The sequence below is a fragment of the Oryctolagus cuniculus genome, chromosome 13 (genome assembly GCF_964237555.1).
Source record: "Oryctolagus cuniculus chromosome 13, mOryCun1.1, whole genome shotgun sequence".
Classification (NCBI taxonomy): domain Eukaryota; kingdom Metazoa; phylum Chordata; class Mammalia; order Lagomorpha; family Leporidae; genus Oryctolagus; species Oryctolagus cuniculus.
This window is the reverse complement of record NC_091444.1, coordinates 21444222-21462951: the sequence shown is the minus strand read 5'-3', so window position 1 is coordinate 21462951 and position 18730 is coordinate 21444222. Positions and strand designations below refer to the sequence as shown.

The window sequence follows — 18730 nt, the reverse complement described above, 5'->3', positions numbered from 1 at the left end:
TAAAAGGGTCAATGGTGGGGACAAGGCTTCAGAAATGGAGGAAAATAACATCAAATATGTCAAAAATACTAAGTACTGGAGATTCTTGAAGCAGAGGAAGGGGAGAGGCTGAGCTAAGCTAAGCAGCCTGCTGGGTCTGTGTGCCAGGGAAGGGGAGTAGGGTGGGAAGAATCTCACCAATTTACCACGTCACAGCAAGGGTAGGTTCCAGATCTCCAGTTAGGCTTGGATGCGAGTTTCTCTACATCCTGCCCTGTATACACCCTCTGACCACCCACTCTCAATTCCTGCAGAGAGGCCTCAGGGCGGAGAAGATAGTGACAGAGAAGAAAAACTGTAAGGTCTGATGGTACCTGCTATGATATAAAGAGACTGAAAGCCAATGGCATCTCCTCTCTGTCCCCGCCAGCACCCTGCGCCCTCCACTCTGACCTTAGCTCCTAGTAAACCCAATCGTCCAGGCTGGACCACTCAGCTTCAGCTACAGTGACTGCTAGGAATTCTTCAAATATACTGAGCACACTTGGGCCTTAGGGCTCTCTCTTAGGGCCTTTGCTCTGTCTGGAACGCTCTTCCTTTAATACCCACAGAGCTTACCCTCTCACCTTCTGCAAATCTTTGCACAAATGTGACCTACTGTATCAAGCCACACCTAAAGCTCTCCAGTCTCCATTTTTTTTAAAAAGACTCATTTATTTATTTGAAAAAAAAAAAAAAAAAAAAAAAAAAAACACAGGGAGGGAGAGAAGGTGGGGGAGAGAGAGGGAGAGAGAGAGAGAATCATCCACTGGCTCACTTCCCAAATGGCTATAATGGCCAGAGTTGGGCCGATGGCAGCCAGGAGCCAGGAGCTTCTTCCAGGTCTCCCATAAGGGTGCAGAGGCCCAAGGACTGCCTTCTCAGACCATAGTAGAGAGCTGGATCGGAAGCAAAGCAAGCAAGACTCAAACCAGCACTCATATAGGATGCTGGTACTGTAGCAGGCAGCTTCACCCATTATGCCACAACGCCAGCACCCCCAGTCCCCATTTTAAAATGCATCCTGACCTCACTATCCAGCATTCCTGATCTCCCTTCCTGTACTTACTACCTCCTAAATACTAGGCAATTTAGAGGTGGACGTTGTGGCACAGAGGGCCAAGAGTGGCTGGGATCATGTCCCACCTCTGCTTCCAACAAAGCTTCCTGCTAATGGGCCTGTGAGACAGCTGCTGATGAGCCAAGGACTTGGATTCTTGCCACCCATGTGGGAGACCAGGATGGAGTTCCTGGCAACTGGCTTTGGCCTAGCCTAGTCCTAGCTATTGCGGGCATTTGGAGAGTAAACCAGATGGAAGATTCTCTGTCTTTCTCTCTCCCTTTCCCTCCTTCTCTCTCACTCTCTTCTGTCACCCTAACTTTAAAGAAATCTAAAAAAAAAAAAAAAGGCAACTTACATATTTGTCTCTCTCCTCCATCAGAATGCTAACCCACAGAGATCTCTGTTTCACTAACTGAAATAAACAAAGCACCTAGAGCAGTGTCTGATACATGATCAATAAATATCCGAAGGAATAAATGAGTGAATGAATAAAGAAACAAGTTAAGTCAATAGCATGGGATATAAGCATTTCTTCACCTACTTGGAATGGCTAAAAAAAAAAAAAAAAAGAACAACAACAACAAAAAACCCCAAGGTCTTCTAGTCACAGAGATAAATGAAATGCAAATGTTCATGCACACAAAATTCTAGTATAAATTAATTATATCAGATCCTCCTCTTTTTATGAAAGAGGAGTTACCCGCAGGGTGGGACTGGTAGCCACCCTTACAGGAAAGGAAAAGAGCAAAGGAAAGATCTACACAAAAACTCAGCAATTTTTGAAAGTTCACAACTTACCCATGAGTGATTTCTATTTACCTTTACGTAAGCAGGAATAAACAGAAGTTTTAAGAAGATACTTGTGTCAAGAGTCCTAATGCCTATGGCACCACCTAGATTGATTTATGAAGAAATATGTTTGCTCCCATTTAATACAGACTTCCTTATAGAACAGCAAGGCTCTGAAACGGAATTTACCCACTAGTTAGACTGAAAAGCACCAAGATACTTGGTATGTCTATTGGTCTACAAAAGTGATAGATGACCATGTGGCAGGGGGTAGCCTAAAAGCCAACAGCTTGCATTTCCAATCCAGAAAACTTAACAGGACTGGGCAGCAAGTCGCCAGCTGCTATGCAGTACTAACTCAGGATCTTGAGCCTGCTTCCCTGCGGCAAGACACCAGCCTCAAAATAAGCAGTTAAAAGAATTCATCTGTCTCCTCTTCAGTCTCAGGAACTTGGTCCTGGGGACAGGTGGATGTCTCTCTCACAAGCAAGCACGGACCCCCAGCCTAAGGAAAGCCTCCAGAAAGGATTTCTGGTCACGAGGGAGCAATTTCAGAAGGATGAGGCCATAAAACAATTAAAGAGGGAATGGGTTAATCTGGTAATAATCCATATGTCCTGAGCAACATTGCTACAAATGCAATCTCACATCAGTCACTGGCTTCTCAACCCAGGCAATTTTCTTGCCTCCTTCTTGCTGCCCTCCCACAATCACCAAAAAACCACATTTTATAACAGAGGGAAGGCAGAGGGCTAGAATTCTCACATCTAAACCCTCCGGCAACCAGAACTTACTGAAGCTACTCTCCTGGGAGGGGGCACATTGTGACCAAGCTTCCCTGCAGTACCTCCTGCCATCTGCAAAATTAAATTAAATGCTCCTTCGCTTTTGAAATCCTGCCATCAGTGTACCAAAGGGAACATCTGAGTATACCAGGCAGGGATGATGGCTTTTCCTTTTTACCAACACACACAAATCATTAGGAGATTAAGTCTCTGAATAGCTAATGTGCATTTTCATAAAGCAGGAGAAGTTAAATGCTCAGTCTGACACGCACATAGCAGGAGTTGAAAGGGACTGGGATTGCTGCCTTCGGAAGATGATTAAATGCAGGGCAGACAGAAAGCTAATGGCTTTTTACCTTCCCTTCACCCGGTAGGACGATGTCAGGAATGGACACAGGAAATCAAGTGCCAAGAGGGCACACTGGGCAGGCCTGTTAGAGCTTTCTCTATGGGGGTTAAACCCCAGGGTGTGGGAAGGCTGTGGTCACCACACTGATGATGGCTGCTCCAAGGAAAATTGAGATTTAAAGCAAAGCAAGGTATTCACATCACCTTCTATCCTTCCTGCTTTACCACAGTTTCCAACTGCTAACCTGAAAACCCAGACAAAAGACTGATAGCTTTTGCCATCTCCCCTACCTTCCTCTGACTGAAAAATTTCACTCCACAGAGTTATTTCCACACCCACCTTGTCTCACTTCCAATACACCTAAATTTGGAACAATGGAAACAAGTGGGTGAAAAGACACAAAGAAAAAAAAATCCAGGAAATGACAGTCTTCAGAGCAGAGATATACAATTTGCAAAGCAACTCAGACTGGGGACAGACTTTTTATGAATATAAAATTACATACAAATTACATTTCATTCAAACCACTTCACTCTGACATATCTTTATTGAGCACCTAATACTATGCCCTGCGGGAGAAGACAAAAAATGATTGGTCAGAGCCTCACCAAAGCCACAACTCAGCAAGCCTCTCTATTCATGCATGGAGAGGTGACTTTGGGAAAATCCAGGAGATGCTCTTGATTAGGGATGTGTAATAAAGAACTTAAAGTCACTCTTAACTTTGCATCTACTTGCCACCCTCAACCCAGAATAGACAAAGAGGAAAGTTTCTGGGGCAGAGGCTGAGGCAGAGAAACCAGATGGCTGCCGGTATAACTCAGGAATATCTGCTTATTGATGGGACAACTAGCAGGAAGTGTGAGAGAGAGCTTTAAATCCCAGCCTTTGGGAAACCATCATTTGCAAGAGGGGCTATTATTCACCAAAGCTTTCTTTTAACTACCATCATTACTAATAAGCCTGTTTCCCTTCTCCCCCACCTTAATCTAGAAAAGACAGAATTTTCAGAGGGAGAATTAGGAACAAAATTATATCGTGGTCTGGAATCCAGGGAAAGATACTAGGCCATCGGAACCAATTGCGTGAAGGGATAGGGGGAATAATTGCAAAGAAACTGGGAACAAGGGAACACACAAAGCTCCTTACCCCACAGTATCTACAGTCTCAAGCCTGACATCCAGTTGTCTTTCCAGAAACATGCTTCTGATAGTATAAAAACGATACCAACCAAAAAGGCTCATAAATTCTCATTCCTCAACTCAGTAACTACCCACAAGAGGATTTTTACAAAAATGAGAAGTTCCCCCAGAAACCCTGATTCTGAGTGTCATCAAAAACAATCTCTTTTGAGCTTCCACATTGCTGTCCTCAAGAGAGGCTCCAGGGTCAGTCTGAAACCAGACGACATCAGACCTCTGCGCTTAATTCTTACTGTCAGTATCTGCCAGGAACCAGCCAAGAGCAGAAGTCCAAATCCTACAGGGAGAGGGATTCTCACTGTGGCTCCAATTCTACTCTGAAAAACTCAACAGTACAAATAGTATTTCATAACAAAGAGGTTTCAGTCTAAAAACCCAAGGCCAAAGAGCAGAGCCGGGTGACAGAGCTGAAATTCTGGCAGAAATACAAACCCCCAGATACCGTCCACCCGCGTCCAGAAGCAAACACAGAGCGCGCTCGGGTAGGAAGGACTCCCAGGCACCACCCCTTCTGTTCCCTCTTCCCAGAAACCACACTCTCTGGGAGAAGACTGGGGCCAAATGTCCTCCAGGGATGCAGCGCTTCTCCCAATGTGTACAGCTTCAGAGCCAGCCTAGGAGCTGCCTGCTCTGTGTCAGTGCTCTTATGATGTAGTGTGTTCCAGGGATGTCTAACTAGCAGGTGCCAACTCCCAGCTATGCTAAGATATAAACTGTGAAATAAAGGAGTTGTGGCTACAAAGAAAGAGAGAAAATGATGGTTTAAAAGAAATATATTGTCTGTCTGGATAACTATTTTCTTTGTTTTGCTTTTCTGTATTTTCCAAATAGCCTTTGAGATAAAATATGTTGCTTTCTTTAAAAAAATTTTTTTTATTTATATTATTTGGAAGGCAGAGACACAGAGAGAGATGGAGAGACAGAGAGATATCATCCATCCACTGAGTCACTCTTGCAACAACCAGGGCTGGGTCAGGCTGCAGCCTGGAGCCAGGAACTCCATCTGGGTCCTCCACATGGGTGGCAGGGCACAAGCACTTGGGCCATCATCTGCTGCAGTCCCAGAAGCATTATCAGGAAGCTGGACTGGAAGCAGAGCACCCAGGACTTGAACTGGTACTCTGGTATGGGATGCGGGTGTTGCAAGCTGCTGTTTACCCCACTGCATCATGACACAGGTCCCCAAACGTGCTGTTTTCAAATTAGAACAAACAATAAATGCTATTTACAACATTTTAAAAAAAATTCACAGAAACATCATCCAGAATGCTTCTGAGACAATGCTCTAGGCTGCCCCACCCAATGGAGGAAGCCAGGGGATGGGAAACTGAAAGAGAAAGAAATAAGAGAAATTCAGTTTTCAAAAAAGCAGAAAAGGAAAATTTTCGGCATTGAGAAAAGGTGGGCATTTCCCAGCTGTAGTGTGCACACGCAGACTTCAGAAAAGCATTCATTTACAACGGGAGGTACCTGGTTAACGCTCCGCATGAGAGAGCACTCAAAACACAGAATCATTGTTTCTGGGTATGTTCTGTGAAGAAAGACTTGCTTGGATGTTTTCACGCCTGGGTGTGTCAGGACTGCCAGGTCTGGGTAGACAATAGAATCCTAAAGGCTTATGCTCCCTCTAGGGTCTCAGTGGCTTTTGTCTCAGGTTCCAGGAGGGCCAGAAACAGCTCTTGGCTGTTGCCAAGGGGAAAGGACAGGAGCACCACTTCACGGTGCCTAAGGAAGGCTCAGCTCACCCTCGCAGCTGCTCTCCTCTGGCCTCCTAGAAGACAAGGGTCTTACAGGTTCTTCCCCCTTGAGTCTCAGGAGCGAGCCTCCTAATGTGAATTCAGTGTTATATGGGCCAGGCCCTGGAGGAAGCACACACCAGTGAGGGGAGAAACAGATGCCAATTTCCAACAGAAACATCTGTTCCTTCCAGCTCAGGAAAATCTATTGGCAGTGCATGGTGCACGAGGATTTTTTTTGTTCGAAAAATGCTAAAAAGTACTCCACAGAAAAATGAACCAATGCTGTAACAATACAACCAATCCTCCATGCTTTGGAAAAGAAGGCACCACATACTGCTTTTTGAACTGTTACCCATTGTTACCAAAGCCTAAGCACCATATTTCTCCCCATAAAGGTGCAATTGCACCTAGATAGAGCTCTAAGCAGCCACTGGTCCAGGTCGAGAAATCTGCAAGACACTTTGTGTTTGCCACAATGTCTGGGGAAGTGCTAATAGTGTTTAGTGCAAACAGAGAGAAATTTAATATCCTATCATGTGTGGGACAGTCCCACACACCAAATATGCATCCAAAACACCAACAAGATCTCTGCAAAGAAGCCCTATGAACAGACGTGCTTTAGCTTTTCTTGTTTCTGTTTTAAGTTTTGCTAAATGAGCATAACATTCATTCACCTGGAGGTAACAAAAAAAATGCAAAATAGTAAATAATGAAAAAAAATTTCCTTTCCATCTTCACCATACCCCCATTTTCTACACTTCTGAGGAAACCAATGTTACAATTTTTTTAATATATCCTTCTAGTAATATTCTTTTTTTAAAAAAAGATTTTTTGGGGGGCAGGCACCGTAGGGTAGGCTAAGCCTCTACCTGCAGTACCGGTATCCAATATGGGCGCCAGTTCTCACCCCCGGCTGCTCCACTTCTGATCCAGTTCCCTGCTAATGCACCTGGAAAAGCAGTGGAAGGTGACCCACTGGATGCAGCGACCCAAGCACTTGGGCCATCTTCCGCAGCTTTCCCAGGTGCATTGAAAGGGAGCTGGAATGGTAGTGAAGCAGTCCGGGGCTCGAACCAGCGCCCACATGGTATGTGGACATCACGGGTAGTGGCTTTACCTGCTACACCACAATGACAACCTCAATATTCTATGTACAAATAAGCATCTGTGTATATGCCTCTTCCCTTTCTGAAGAAACTCTATTCCACTTTTTTTTAATTTATCTCTTTTTTTTTTTAAGATTTATTTATTTATTTGAAAGGCAGAGTTATAGAGAAACAGAAGTAGAGACAGAGAGGTCTTCCATCCTCTGGTTTACTCCCAATTGGCCGTGATGGCTGGTTGAGCCAATCTAAAGCCAGGAGCCAGGAGGTTCTTCCAGGTGTCCCATGCAGGTGCAGGGGCCCAAGGACTTGGGCCATTTTCCACTGCTTTCCCAGGCCATAGCAAGGAACTGGATTAGAAGCTGAGCAGCCAGGTCTCCAATCAGCACCCATTTGGGATGACGGCACTGCAGGCGGCAGCTTTCCCCACTATGCTACAGTGCCAGCCCCTTTTTTATGCATCTTGGAGTGTTTGTGTGAGTACCTATCAATGTGTCCTTTCTACTGGCTTCAGAGCATCCCATGGGGTAGTTGCGTTTTCATTTATGGACCAGTGTTTTTTTTTGCCATTACTTCCAATGTTTTGGCACCATAAATTATGCTGTAATAAAGGCAGACGTGAGTTTACCCATAAGGGAACTGCTAAGCCAAAGGGTATATACATTTGTAATTCTCTCTGATACTGCCAGTCAACAATGTATGAGAGTGCAAAGTATTAGAAATTATTTTTATCTAATATGTGAAAAATGATTACAGACTGTGGTTGTGATTTAATGTGTATTTCTCTATCATGAAATCAAGATTCATTTCCTATGTTTGTATGTCTTATTGTTGCAGTAAGTTTTTGTGGCTGCTTGTTTTTTGAAGCAACAGTTCATGTTCTTCGCTCATTTTTCTTTTGGATATTGATCTTTTCTTGACTATTATTGGCTGTAAAAACACTATCTATAAAGTTAATTAACCCTTTCTTGTGTGTTGAAAATATTTTCCTAGTTCATCTTTTGCCTTTATGATATCATTTTAATCTTTCAGAGCTTTAAAAATTTATCAATTTTCCTTATACAGCTTCTGAATTTTCTGTCATACTTAGATTATATTTCAAGGTTTTAAAAAATATTCTGTTTCTTTTAATATTTTCATGAATTTATTTTGTGAATGAATATTTTAATCAATATAAAATTTACTTTCATGTAAAAAGTATAGGGATCTAGTTTAATCTTATTCCTCAATAGCCACCAAGTTATCTCAAAAGTGGTTAAAACTTCATTCCTCCTTCCCATCCTACCAATTTTAAATGCCACAGCTTACTCTATGCCAAATTCCTTTGTGTATTTAGATCTACTTCTGAATTCTCTATCCTGTTTTTTTGGACTCTATTTTTAATTTGGAGATGAGGGGAAAAATCTATGGAGCAACCTTGACGTGTCATAAAGAAAAGGAAATGGCTTTCAAGTGCCTAGAGGCAGTGTTCATATAAAATGGAATTTAAAATTACTCTCAGATCACTCTAATATTCCATGGGACTCTACCCCACACCTTGTCTTTTGCTTATGAATAGTTTACATATTTTTAGATTCTTTATTTATTTTTACTTTGTTTAAAAGGGAGAGGGAGAGACTGAGATTTTCCATGCATAGAATCATTCCCCAGACACCAGCAACAGCCGAGGCTGGGCTAGAGCACAGATACCTATGAGCCTAGAACTCCTTTTGGGTCTCCCACATGGGTGGCAGGGACCCAGGTACTTGAGCCATCACCTGCTACCTCCCAGGATGCACATTAGCAAGAAGCTGAACCAGAAGCAGAAGAGCTAGCATTGGAACCAAGCACTCTGATATGGGAGGTGAGCATCTCAGCAGCAACCTCACCACTTTGCAAAAACACTCGCCCCTAAGTGGTGTTAATATTTTTTAATGTAAGCCTTTATTTAAAAGTAATATGTACATAGAAAGGGACACAACTCTAAGTATCCAGGTAAAAAAAAAAAAAAAATTCCCAAAATGAAGAAAACCAGCACCAGGGCTCAGAACATCACGAGTGCTTTTCGAAGACCATTTGAGTCCCCTTTCAGTCATGACGCACCAGCTACAGTGAACACGATCCTGATTAGTATCACTATAGGTTGGTTCTGCCTGTTTCAAACTTCAGATACACGGAATCATATACTGTGTGCTCTTGTCGTGTGCCTCTTTCACTCACTGCGAGTTCCATTCATGTACGGTTCTTACTCATATGTTTTCATTACATATAGTAATAGCCACTGTGTGACCACTTCAATTTATATTTATCCATTCTACTTTTGATGGGCATTTTGGTAGTTGTTTGAGTCTTACAAATAACACTGCTAAAAGCATCCTTGTATATCTTTTAGTAACCTACTTACTTTTTACCAGTCTGAACACTTTTGTCTTTGGTATGTATCCTGTATATAGAAGAGTTTTGTTTCGCTTGGGAGCTAATCTTAAAATATTTTTCCTTTATTAGGTGAATTTCAGCTCATTTGTATTTTTATATTATCGACATATTCAGTCTCAAACCTATCACACTGCTTTGAATTATTTTTACTATTTCTATTATTTTACATTCAGTCTGAAATGTCTCTTATGCTTGCTTCTTTTTTCTTTCTAGTGAAGCTTGTACTTTTGTTCTAGTGATTATCTTTATGCTAATAATTTAATAATATACTTAGCAAGCTCTTTTCCTTACTTATTCTACTACTATTTAGCCTGTTAGCTTTTAATTAATTCTTGGATTCCTATCCTTTTATTAATTTTGTGACAATCTTATTCTACTGTCCCCTTTCTACCTGCCTTCCATATCTCCTTCCATTTTTATTTGCTTTGTTTCCATTTTTCAGAACAAATATAAATTACATTATTTCACTCTTATCCTTATTGTTGCTTTAATCTTAGCTCTATCTTAAAATATATTCCATGTATGGGACCAGTGTTGTGGTACAGCAGGTTAAGCTGCTGTTTGTGATGCCAGCATCCCATGTCAGAGTGCTGGTTCAAGTCCCAGCTACTCTGCTTCCACTCCAACCTTGTTGCTAATGCACCTGGGAAAGCAGTGGATGATGGCCCAAGTACTTGGGTCCCTATCACCCACATAGGAGACCAGGATAGAGCTCTTGGCTCCTGATTTCAGCCTGGCCCACCCAGGATGTTGCAGGCATTTGGGGAATGAACCAATGGATGGAAGATCTCTCTGTCTCTCCTTTCCTCTCTGTCACTCTGCCTTTTGAATAAACAAATAAATCTTGAATATGTATGTGTGTGTGTGTATATATATATATATATATATATTCCATGTTCATTATCAGTCCTCTGACTAAATATTTCTTTTATCTGATCTCTCTATGGTTTCCTTCTAGGCCTCCAATCCCTAACATCTCAGATCTTTTCTATGTGTGACTTGTTATATTTCTATTATATTTTTCATATTTAAAAAAATAATTTTGGTCTCTGTTCTTCCTTCCGGATATTTTCCTCCAATATATCACAAGCTACTAATTCTTTATTCAACTGTACCCACTCTTCATGAAATTCATACAATAAATTCTTACTTTCATTTGCATATTTTTAGTTTCATAACTGTCATTTTATTCAGTCCTTAGTTTCTAGTTCTCTGCCAAAATTATCAATCTTGACATTTTTTATACCCTTAAATATTTTTTGTAAAGTTTTTTTTTTTTTTTTTTTAAAGAACATCTATTCATTTGAAAGGTGGAGTTACAGAGAGGCAGAGGCAGAGAGAGGTCTTCGATGCGGGGGTTCATTCCCCAAATGGCTGCAACGGCTGGAGCTAGGATGATTCGAAGCCAGGAGTCAGGGGCTTCTGAGTCTTCCACATGGGTGTAGGGTCCAAGGACTTGGGCCATCTTCTACTGCTTTCCCAGGCCATAGCAGAGAGCTGGACTGGAAGTGGAGCAGCCAGGTCTCAAACTGGTGCCCATATGGGATGCTGGCACTGCAGGCAGCAGCCTTACCCTCTAAGCCACAGCACCAGCCCTGCAAAGTTATTTTTTAATCTAGATTTGATAACTCCATTTTCTGGATCTTTTAAAAGATTTGTTTATTTATTTGAAGGTCATAGATTACACAGAGAGAGGAGGAGAGGCAGAGAGAGAGACAAGTCTTCTATTCGTTGGTTCACTCCCCAATTGGCCGCAACTGCCGGAGTTGCGCTGATCCGAAGCTAGGAGCCAGGAGCTCCCTCCGGTCTTCCCATGCAGGTACAGGGGCCTAAGGAATTGGGCCATCTTGTTCTGCTTTCCCAGGTCATAGCAGAGAGCTGGATCAGAAGTGGAGCAGCCAGGACTCGATCTAGCACCCATATGGGATGCCGGCACTGCAGGCATGGGCTTTACCAGCTATGCCACCGTGCCGGCCCCCATTTTTGGGATCTTATGTGGATTTAGTTTGTATGATCTACTATGCCTTTTAGTTTTTACTGTCATGTCATCAGTTTGGCTATTTTTGATTGCATACTGGGCATTTTACATTGAAAAATCATGAAAATAATTTAAGACTTCTCCAAAAAAGGATTTATTTTTATTTTTTTTTTTTTTGCTTTTGAGATGTGGCTAAAAACAAACAAACAAACAAAACAGGCAATCCAATCGACAAAATCAGGAAGTGAAAGGGTCTGAAGTTGGGCCTCATTTCCTAAAAGGGCTAATTCAGTCTTTCAGAGCATCAGCCGGAAGCCCCAGGCATTTACCAAGGCCCACCCATTTAGGCAAGTCCTAAATTCCATTCTGTACCACTAGCCACATGAATGGCTGCAAGTTTTTGTTAGGTTTCTTTTATTATTATTATGACTATTTTTTAGTTATTTTAACAATATACAGAGAACAGATTTCATGAATTTCATAGATCCCAAGAATACAATGATACTTTCCTCCCTCCCTCCTTCTTCCTTCCTTTTCTTTTATTTTTTTGTGATAACATACTTCCTTTTTTTTTTTTTTCCACAAATAGGACTTTGTATTTGCACTATTAAAGTCTAAATTTTAAACAGATTCTTGGACTGGTGGTTCATGTCCATAGCTCGTTTGACTTTAGCACCTGTCTCATCCCCAGTGGCCTTTCCAGAACCACTACCTTCTCCATGAAGCTCCATGAGTTTTTCCAATTCAACCCCGGGCTTCTTCAGCACCTTTACTTTTCTAACACAGACATCATGGAGAGGATAAACAGACCGACAAGCCTTCTCTATGTCGTTTCCAATGCTGTCTGGGATCAATTTATTGACTACTTCTTTCAAGCCATTTGTTTGTACCTCCCATGTCATAACTGCCATCATCTTCTTCCACATCTGATGGACCTGTTGGTGCTGAGCACAGAAAGTCTTCCATATCTGACTGTTACATTTTTTGGTAAAACCAACACAGAACAGACGAAGCAAAGAGCTGTCAGTAGTCCCGACACCAACATGGGCTTCAATCATGCTCTGCCATTTTTTGACCATGGAACACATTTTGTCATGGGTAAGATCCATGCCGTGGAAGTTATGCAGTTTTGCCTTGAAAATCCTCAGTAATTAGTTAGAATTTTCTAAATGTAACTTCATCATTCTGCAAGTCAGCAAGACTCACTTCAAAAACATGACCCTTGAGACTATCAGATGCATTTTAGTTCCTTGGGTCCTCATGACTAATGTTTTTCCAATATTTCACATGTTGAACATAGCAGCTACTTTCACATCATAACAATCTTTCTTAGAAAATGGGTCCACCACTTTTTTCTTGGTTCCCTTTTTGCTGTCTTTCTTGTTCTTGCCAACCACCATGGTGGTACTCAGAAAGCCAAAAGGGCAGAAGTGTGATAACATATTTTCATTTTACTTTATAAGCACAGGCTCAATGCTCCTCTACCAAAGAGCTCTACAAGTAAAAGCCAGACAGAACACTGCTCCGCAGGGGTGCAGACAAGAGTTATAGACAATCAAATCACAAGATGTCAGTTTAGCTTGATACACAACAAGGTTCTTTGGATTTGGTTTTTGTTTTTTGTACTCTATGTTAGGTACAACCAACCAGAGAAAACATGATATCTGTCTTTTGGGGTCTGGCTTATTTCAATCTCTTAGCTTCCTCTTCCAGAATCCGAAGATGCCCCTAAGGGAAAATTTTTTCCAGAGCCACTCTGCAAGTTTCCCGATATACAAGATCTTACCCTCATAATGTCTTATTGTCTTGTTAGCGCTCCAATGGCTTCAAACAGACTTTTAAAACTGTGTCTACTTTTAGGATGTTCCATAAGGAATCACCTTGCTTTTGACATCAAAGAAAGAACTCTAGCAAGAAACCAGTGAGTGGGACATGGAACACCTTGATGATGTCATTAGGACTGCAGCTGAACAGGCATCTCATCATATTTTCAGCAATAAAAAGCAGAAAGGATGAAAGAAATGACCTACACCAGTCAAGTCCATTTCTTTTGCCATATATTTTTTAATAAATAAAAATTTCTTTGGATTCTTTTTACTTCACTCTTAGAATTTTGCCTTCTTTTTTATTAGAGAGGATTCTGAACAATTAACAAAATCTCTCCAGGCCTTAGTTGCTATCAAATGAGTGACTTGCACCCCATGATCACTAAGCTCCTCCAGCTCAAACATTCTTAGATTCTATTAACTTGCTTATCTCCTCATTATTTTTAGAATAGTAGAAAGAAATAGGAGAATTCACCTATTTAAGAGATAAGAACTTAAGTCCAAAGACGCAGAATATCCAGAGCTTTATCTCCTGGATAGAGAGGTCTCAATTTAGGTTAAGTCAATATAGTGAAACCTAGATTTAAAAATTAAATTGGAGAGAAAGAAACACGCTCACTTTATGAAAAATAATTCTAATCTTCTGGCAGGTCTTGTTATGTTTTCCTAATGCCTTTAAATTATTATTAGATTTATAGTAATTTAATTTGCATGCAACTTTCAAGAACATCCACGGGCTCTTTTATTCGTGCCTATGGACTATTATTTTCTGGAGCAGATCAACACTTCTCTGGTCTCCTATCCCCAAGAATAGCAGACATTCCTTCTGTCTTGGTATTTCTCGGACCACCCCCTTCCATGATTTTAAGAGCAATTTTCTGACAGCTTCTGGTGCCCAAATCTTCAGCCGTTAGCGAGCATTCAAGGGAAACATCCTTAATCCTCCAACTCGAATCTTTCTCGGTGCTTACTTCTTTAGAGGCAGAATGAGAGATTCCATATATCTAGTTAAAAAATATGAAAAGATTCCTTCTTTTTCTCCACCCTCCCTTACATTCCTCATGACCAACCATCCTCCCAAAAGGGGGGTATAATTTACCTACACTATGCCAAATATTTCTGCTTTATTTTTACCATGGAAAAAGCATTAAACTTAGCTGAATTATTCATGAGACTCTAGGTAACATGATCGTTGTTTTTGGCCTTTAGCTTCAATACTTTCAGTCTTGCAGATCATTTTAGAGTTTTTGAATGGGACTAACAAGGGACTTTGCTATATACATCATTAAACTGTTGGCATGCGTCCTGGCACAGAAATTTACAGTATATCAATATACTCATATATTTGCAAGGATACCTGTGCCTTCAATGCTGGGTAGTCCTTACTTTTATTCACTTTTCCTATTTCCCTGGGGTTTCATCCAGACTGGATATGCCAACATGAAATGACTAAAATATGCAAGACACAAAAAATATCTGAGCTCTCGTTTAGAAATTCTCAGCCTTCCTCGGGGGAAGACTTTGTAAGACTGCCTGACTGATGGGGGGCCAGTTGCAAAAGTGATTTTCTGAATCTGGATAGAATTGTGCAATCCATGTTCTCCCATTGTCCAACGTTTGTTAATAAATTAGTTCATCCTCATAGCTATCATTTAGACATGCCTCTTAGGATCTTCCTCTACTCTTCAATGTTCTGGTTTGTTCAAAAGGGAAGGAAGAAGAAAAAAACAGATAAAACTCTCCATCCCCCATTACAACTCCCGGGCACCATTTCTCACTTCTTCCCATCAAGGCAGAATAGGTACTGTCCACTCCTGTTCCAAGAAATCTCACTATCATGCCAGGTAAATCATTGGCAGCTGGCAATGGAACCAATGACCCTCAACAATCAGACCTGAGCTCTATTTCTATGCTTTTTTCAGAAAACCTTTAATGTCTCAAAGCTTTCATTGGGAACATTTAAAGATTTTAGGAAATATTTCCTCAGTCTATTACCTTGCAAAATCAGATCGGAAAAGATATAAGGATACTGCATTCATTTCTATTACACTTCTCCCCCAGTATAAGAGCCAGGTTAAGCCTACTAAACTGGACAAATATTCACTAAGCAATCAGACTCAGAACAGTCCGACAGCTGAAGAAGCATGCCCTCAGGGAGGGGTTTAACACAGCACAGACAAAGCTTGGCTTTCATCTCCCACTAAACCCAGTGGGATACTAATGAGTTTTCAAAGATACAAAGCAAACTAATATCATTCCTGGCCATCATTTATTTTGGAGTCTACTACATACCAAGTAACCCAACAGTTTCTTTCTTGCTTTCAGTATTATCTCCTTTCCAAGGCACAAGAAAATACTCTTAAGTACCCAAGAGTCTTAAGACATATAGGGAAATAAATAAAATTGACAGGGATCCAGGCAGATTTTTTTTTTTTTTTTGACAGGTAGAGTGGACAGTGAGAGAGAGAAACAGAGAGAAAGGTCTTCCTTTGCCGTTGGTTCACCTCCAATGGCCACCACGGCCGGCGCACCGCGCTGATCCGATGGCAGGAGCCAGGTACTTCTCCTGGTCTCCCATGGGGTGCAGGGCCCAAGCACTTGGGCCATCCTCCACTGCACTCCCGGGCCATAGCAGAGAGCTGGCCTGGAAGAGGGGCAACCGGGACAGAATCCAGCGCCCCGACCAGGACTAGAACCCAGGGTGCGGACGCCGCAAGGCGGAGGATTAGCCTAGTGAGCCGCGGCACCGGCAAGGCACTTTCTTAATGTCTCTGGTGATCTTTGGAGACAAGGACCTTGCTTCTTTCAAAGAACTTCTCACAATTTCTGATTATCATTATTTGTTTATTTATTGTCAGTCTCAGTAACTTCATGTGGGAAGAAACTTCCTTTTTTGTTTGTTTGCTTTTAAAGAATTGCTTACTTATTTGAAAGACAGAGTTACAGAGAGCCAGAGATCTTTCTTCCATCTGCTGGTTCACTCCCCAAACGGCTGGAACAGCCAGGCATGGGCCAGGCCAAAGCCGGGAGCCAGGAACACCATCCTGGTCCCCTGCATGTGGGTCAGAGGCCCAAGCATTTGCGTCACCTACCACTGCTGTCCCAAGCATATCAGCAGGAAGTTAGAATGGAAGTGGGGCAGCCAGGACTCAAATAGGAACCCATAGGAGATGCCAGTGTTGCATGCTGAGCTTAACCTGCTGTGCCACAATTTTGCCCCTAGAATCTTCCTCTTTCTTGTTCACTGTTATACTCACAACTATTAAGTACTTGGAAATGTGTATTAAGTTACTATCAAGGCAGTCAAGGTGTGTCAGCTTTGGCCTCAGTAACAACCCCCCAAATCTTAGTGGCTTAACACAGCAAAAGCTCATTTCTTGTTCATGGTGTATCCAAGAAGGATGGAATCCTTTCATTACTGTAGTTCAAACACCCAGACTGAAAGAGCTTCCACTTGGTCACAAATTTTTATAATCACCCAGGCAAGAGAAAGAACATTGAACTGAAGAGTAATGGCAATTGTCTGCCCAGAAGGGTCAGGTATGGGCACATTTTGCTGGCTAAACCAAGTCACATGGCTATTTCCACTCCAAAGGGCAGTGGATGTGAGCAAGCACTGGAAGCCATAGCAGATTAAATAGCAAATCCAGAAGCATGATGCTGAAAGGGATTTCATTTGGTTCAATCCCCTGCTTCTAGGCAAGACTGCAATTAGCAAACAATAAGACAACTACCAGAAAAGCCTTGCTAACCAGAAAGTATGCCGGAATTTTCCAAGCAAGAGGAAATACCGGTATTCATTATGTCATTACCTTAAGAACAAAGTAAGTGGCGAAGGGGTGTTCTGCACTCAGGCTTCTTGTAACCAAAACCTCCTTTGTAGGCGAACGTGCAAGTTTGGTGGTTTGGTTTCAGATGACCAAGACCAAACAAAAAATAAAACAGCTCACTGAAATCTCACTTATACATTTATCATTTACCCAACTAATACATGTGAACAAAAGCAATCAACTGGCGACATCATTTTTAGACCACCAAGACACATCCACCCATCACCACAGAAGGCCTGTACAATGCTCAAACTCGTGTTTGGAACTTTCTCTGCAGCACAGTCCTCGGTATTTCCTGCGGATACAGAGCCAGTGAGATTTCTCATTCTTGCTAGACAGGCCTTTTTTATCTCCACCAGTCAGTCTCTTACAGTGAGATAACCTCCAGTCACAACTCTCCCTCCAAATGAATTTCCAAGTTGCCATGGTAACTAACACCTTCCTCCAATACTGTCAATATGCTTCCCAACCCTAAAGGCCCTCTCTTGATTTACTGCCACAAGTACCATCTTTTTATGCACGAGACAGTGCCTGTCTTCATTCTCTCCAAACCTCTGAGATTCTCTGCTAATAATAGCAGCTACCATCTACTGAGAATCAACTTTATGTCTATTATCTCATTTAATCACTTCAAAAAAAGAAACCACTGCATGACAGATATCATTCTCCTTATTTTACAGATAAAAGTAACTCTAAAACAGAGGTTATATAACTTGGCCCAGAAGCAGAACCAGAATTTGAACACGTAATTCTAAGACTGTCTCTCAGGCATCCTCCATTGGCACGTGGGCCTTTTCCAGCTCAAAGGAGTAACCTCATCTGTCCTGTTCTCTCTGAAAATCCCTGTTCCAAAAGGGCTTTCTACATTCCAAGCCAACTTCGTTTGCTTTCACATCAATACCACACTATCTTAACACACTTGAAGGTGTGTTAATGCAGATTAAACATTAAGAAAGAAAGAAAACCTCATTCTCTTGCTCTTTGTCTCCAAGGGCTATTGTGGGAAAGAACGAGATGATGGGTGTTAAGTGTTTTATACTGAGAGCGATGGTACATGATCAATCCCCAGCAGATGTTAAGGCATCCACAATGTGACTAGGTGCGAAGGAATGTCCCAAAAAGGGGGCAACTGCAGCCAAGTCTCCCGAATTTGCTTCCTTGGGGCCCCTTCAACACTCATTCTGCACCCTCCCATATGACCCATATCTTCACTCTCCCCTAGCTACAATTTGAGAGGCACACAAAGCAAGCACTGTACTTACTTCTTAACTGACCCATCCCCGACACACAGGGAGACTTCAGTGGAAGCCTTGTAAATAAGAGTGACATGCTTACCATCCCACAGCCATTTTTCCAGTCTGCTTTTTTTTAACCACTCACCTGGCAGGCCCTGGTATGTTCCCAGCCAGCAGCTATTTGTAAAACCGGTCTGCCTCCCTATTTCCACACGAAAGATCTGAATTCTTTAGTAGGAAGGGGAGTATTCTAAATAAAACAATTAGCAAGTCACCTAGAATTTCCACCCACTCCACAGAGACACACAAACAAGAGAATTAATCCGATTTGTTGTTTACCCACCACAGAGCCCCAGAGGTTGGCACAGGATGACTAATTCCAAGTTGCAATGGTTACA

At 41.8% G+C, this 18730-nt stretch overlaps 1 protein-coding gene and 1 pseudogene across 11 annotated transcripts in view; both read right to left on the bottom strand.

Annotated features, from left to right (window-relative positions):
• The window catches only part of SRGAP2 (SLIT-ROBO Rho GTPase activating protein 2), a 286141-nt gene that overhangs the window by 205751 nt on the left and 61660 nt on the right, over positions 1 to 18730 (bottom strand). The gene's annotated exons all lie outside the window — the stretch shown is intronic.
• Positions 11974 to 13015, bottom strand: LOC138844932 (small ribosomal subunit protein eS1-like; annotated as a pseudogene).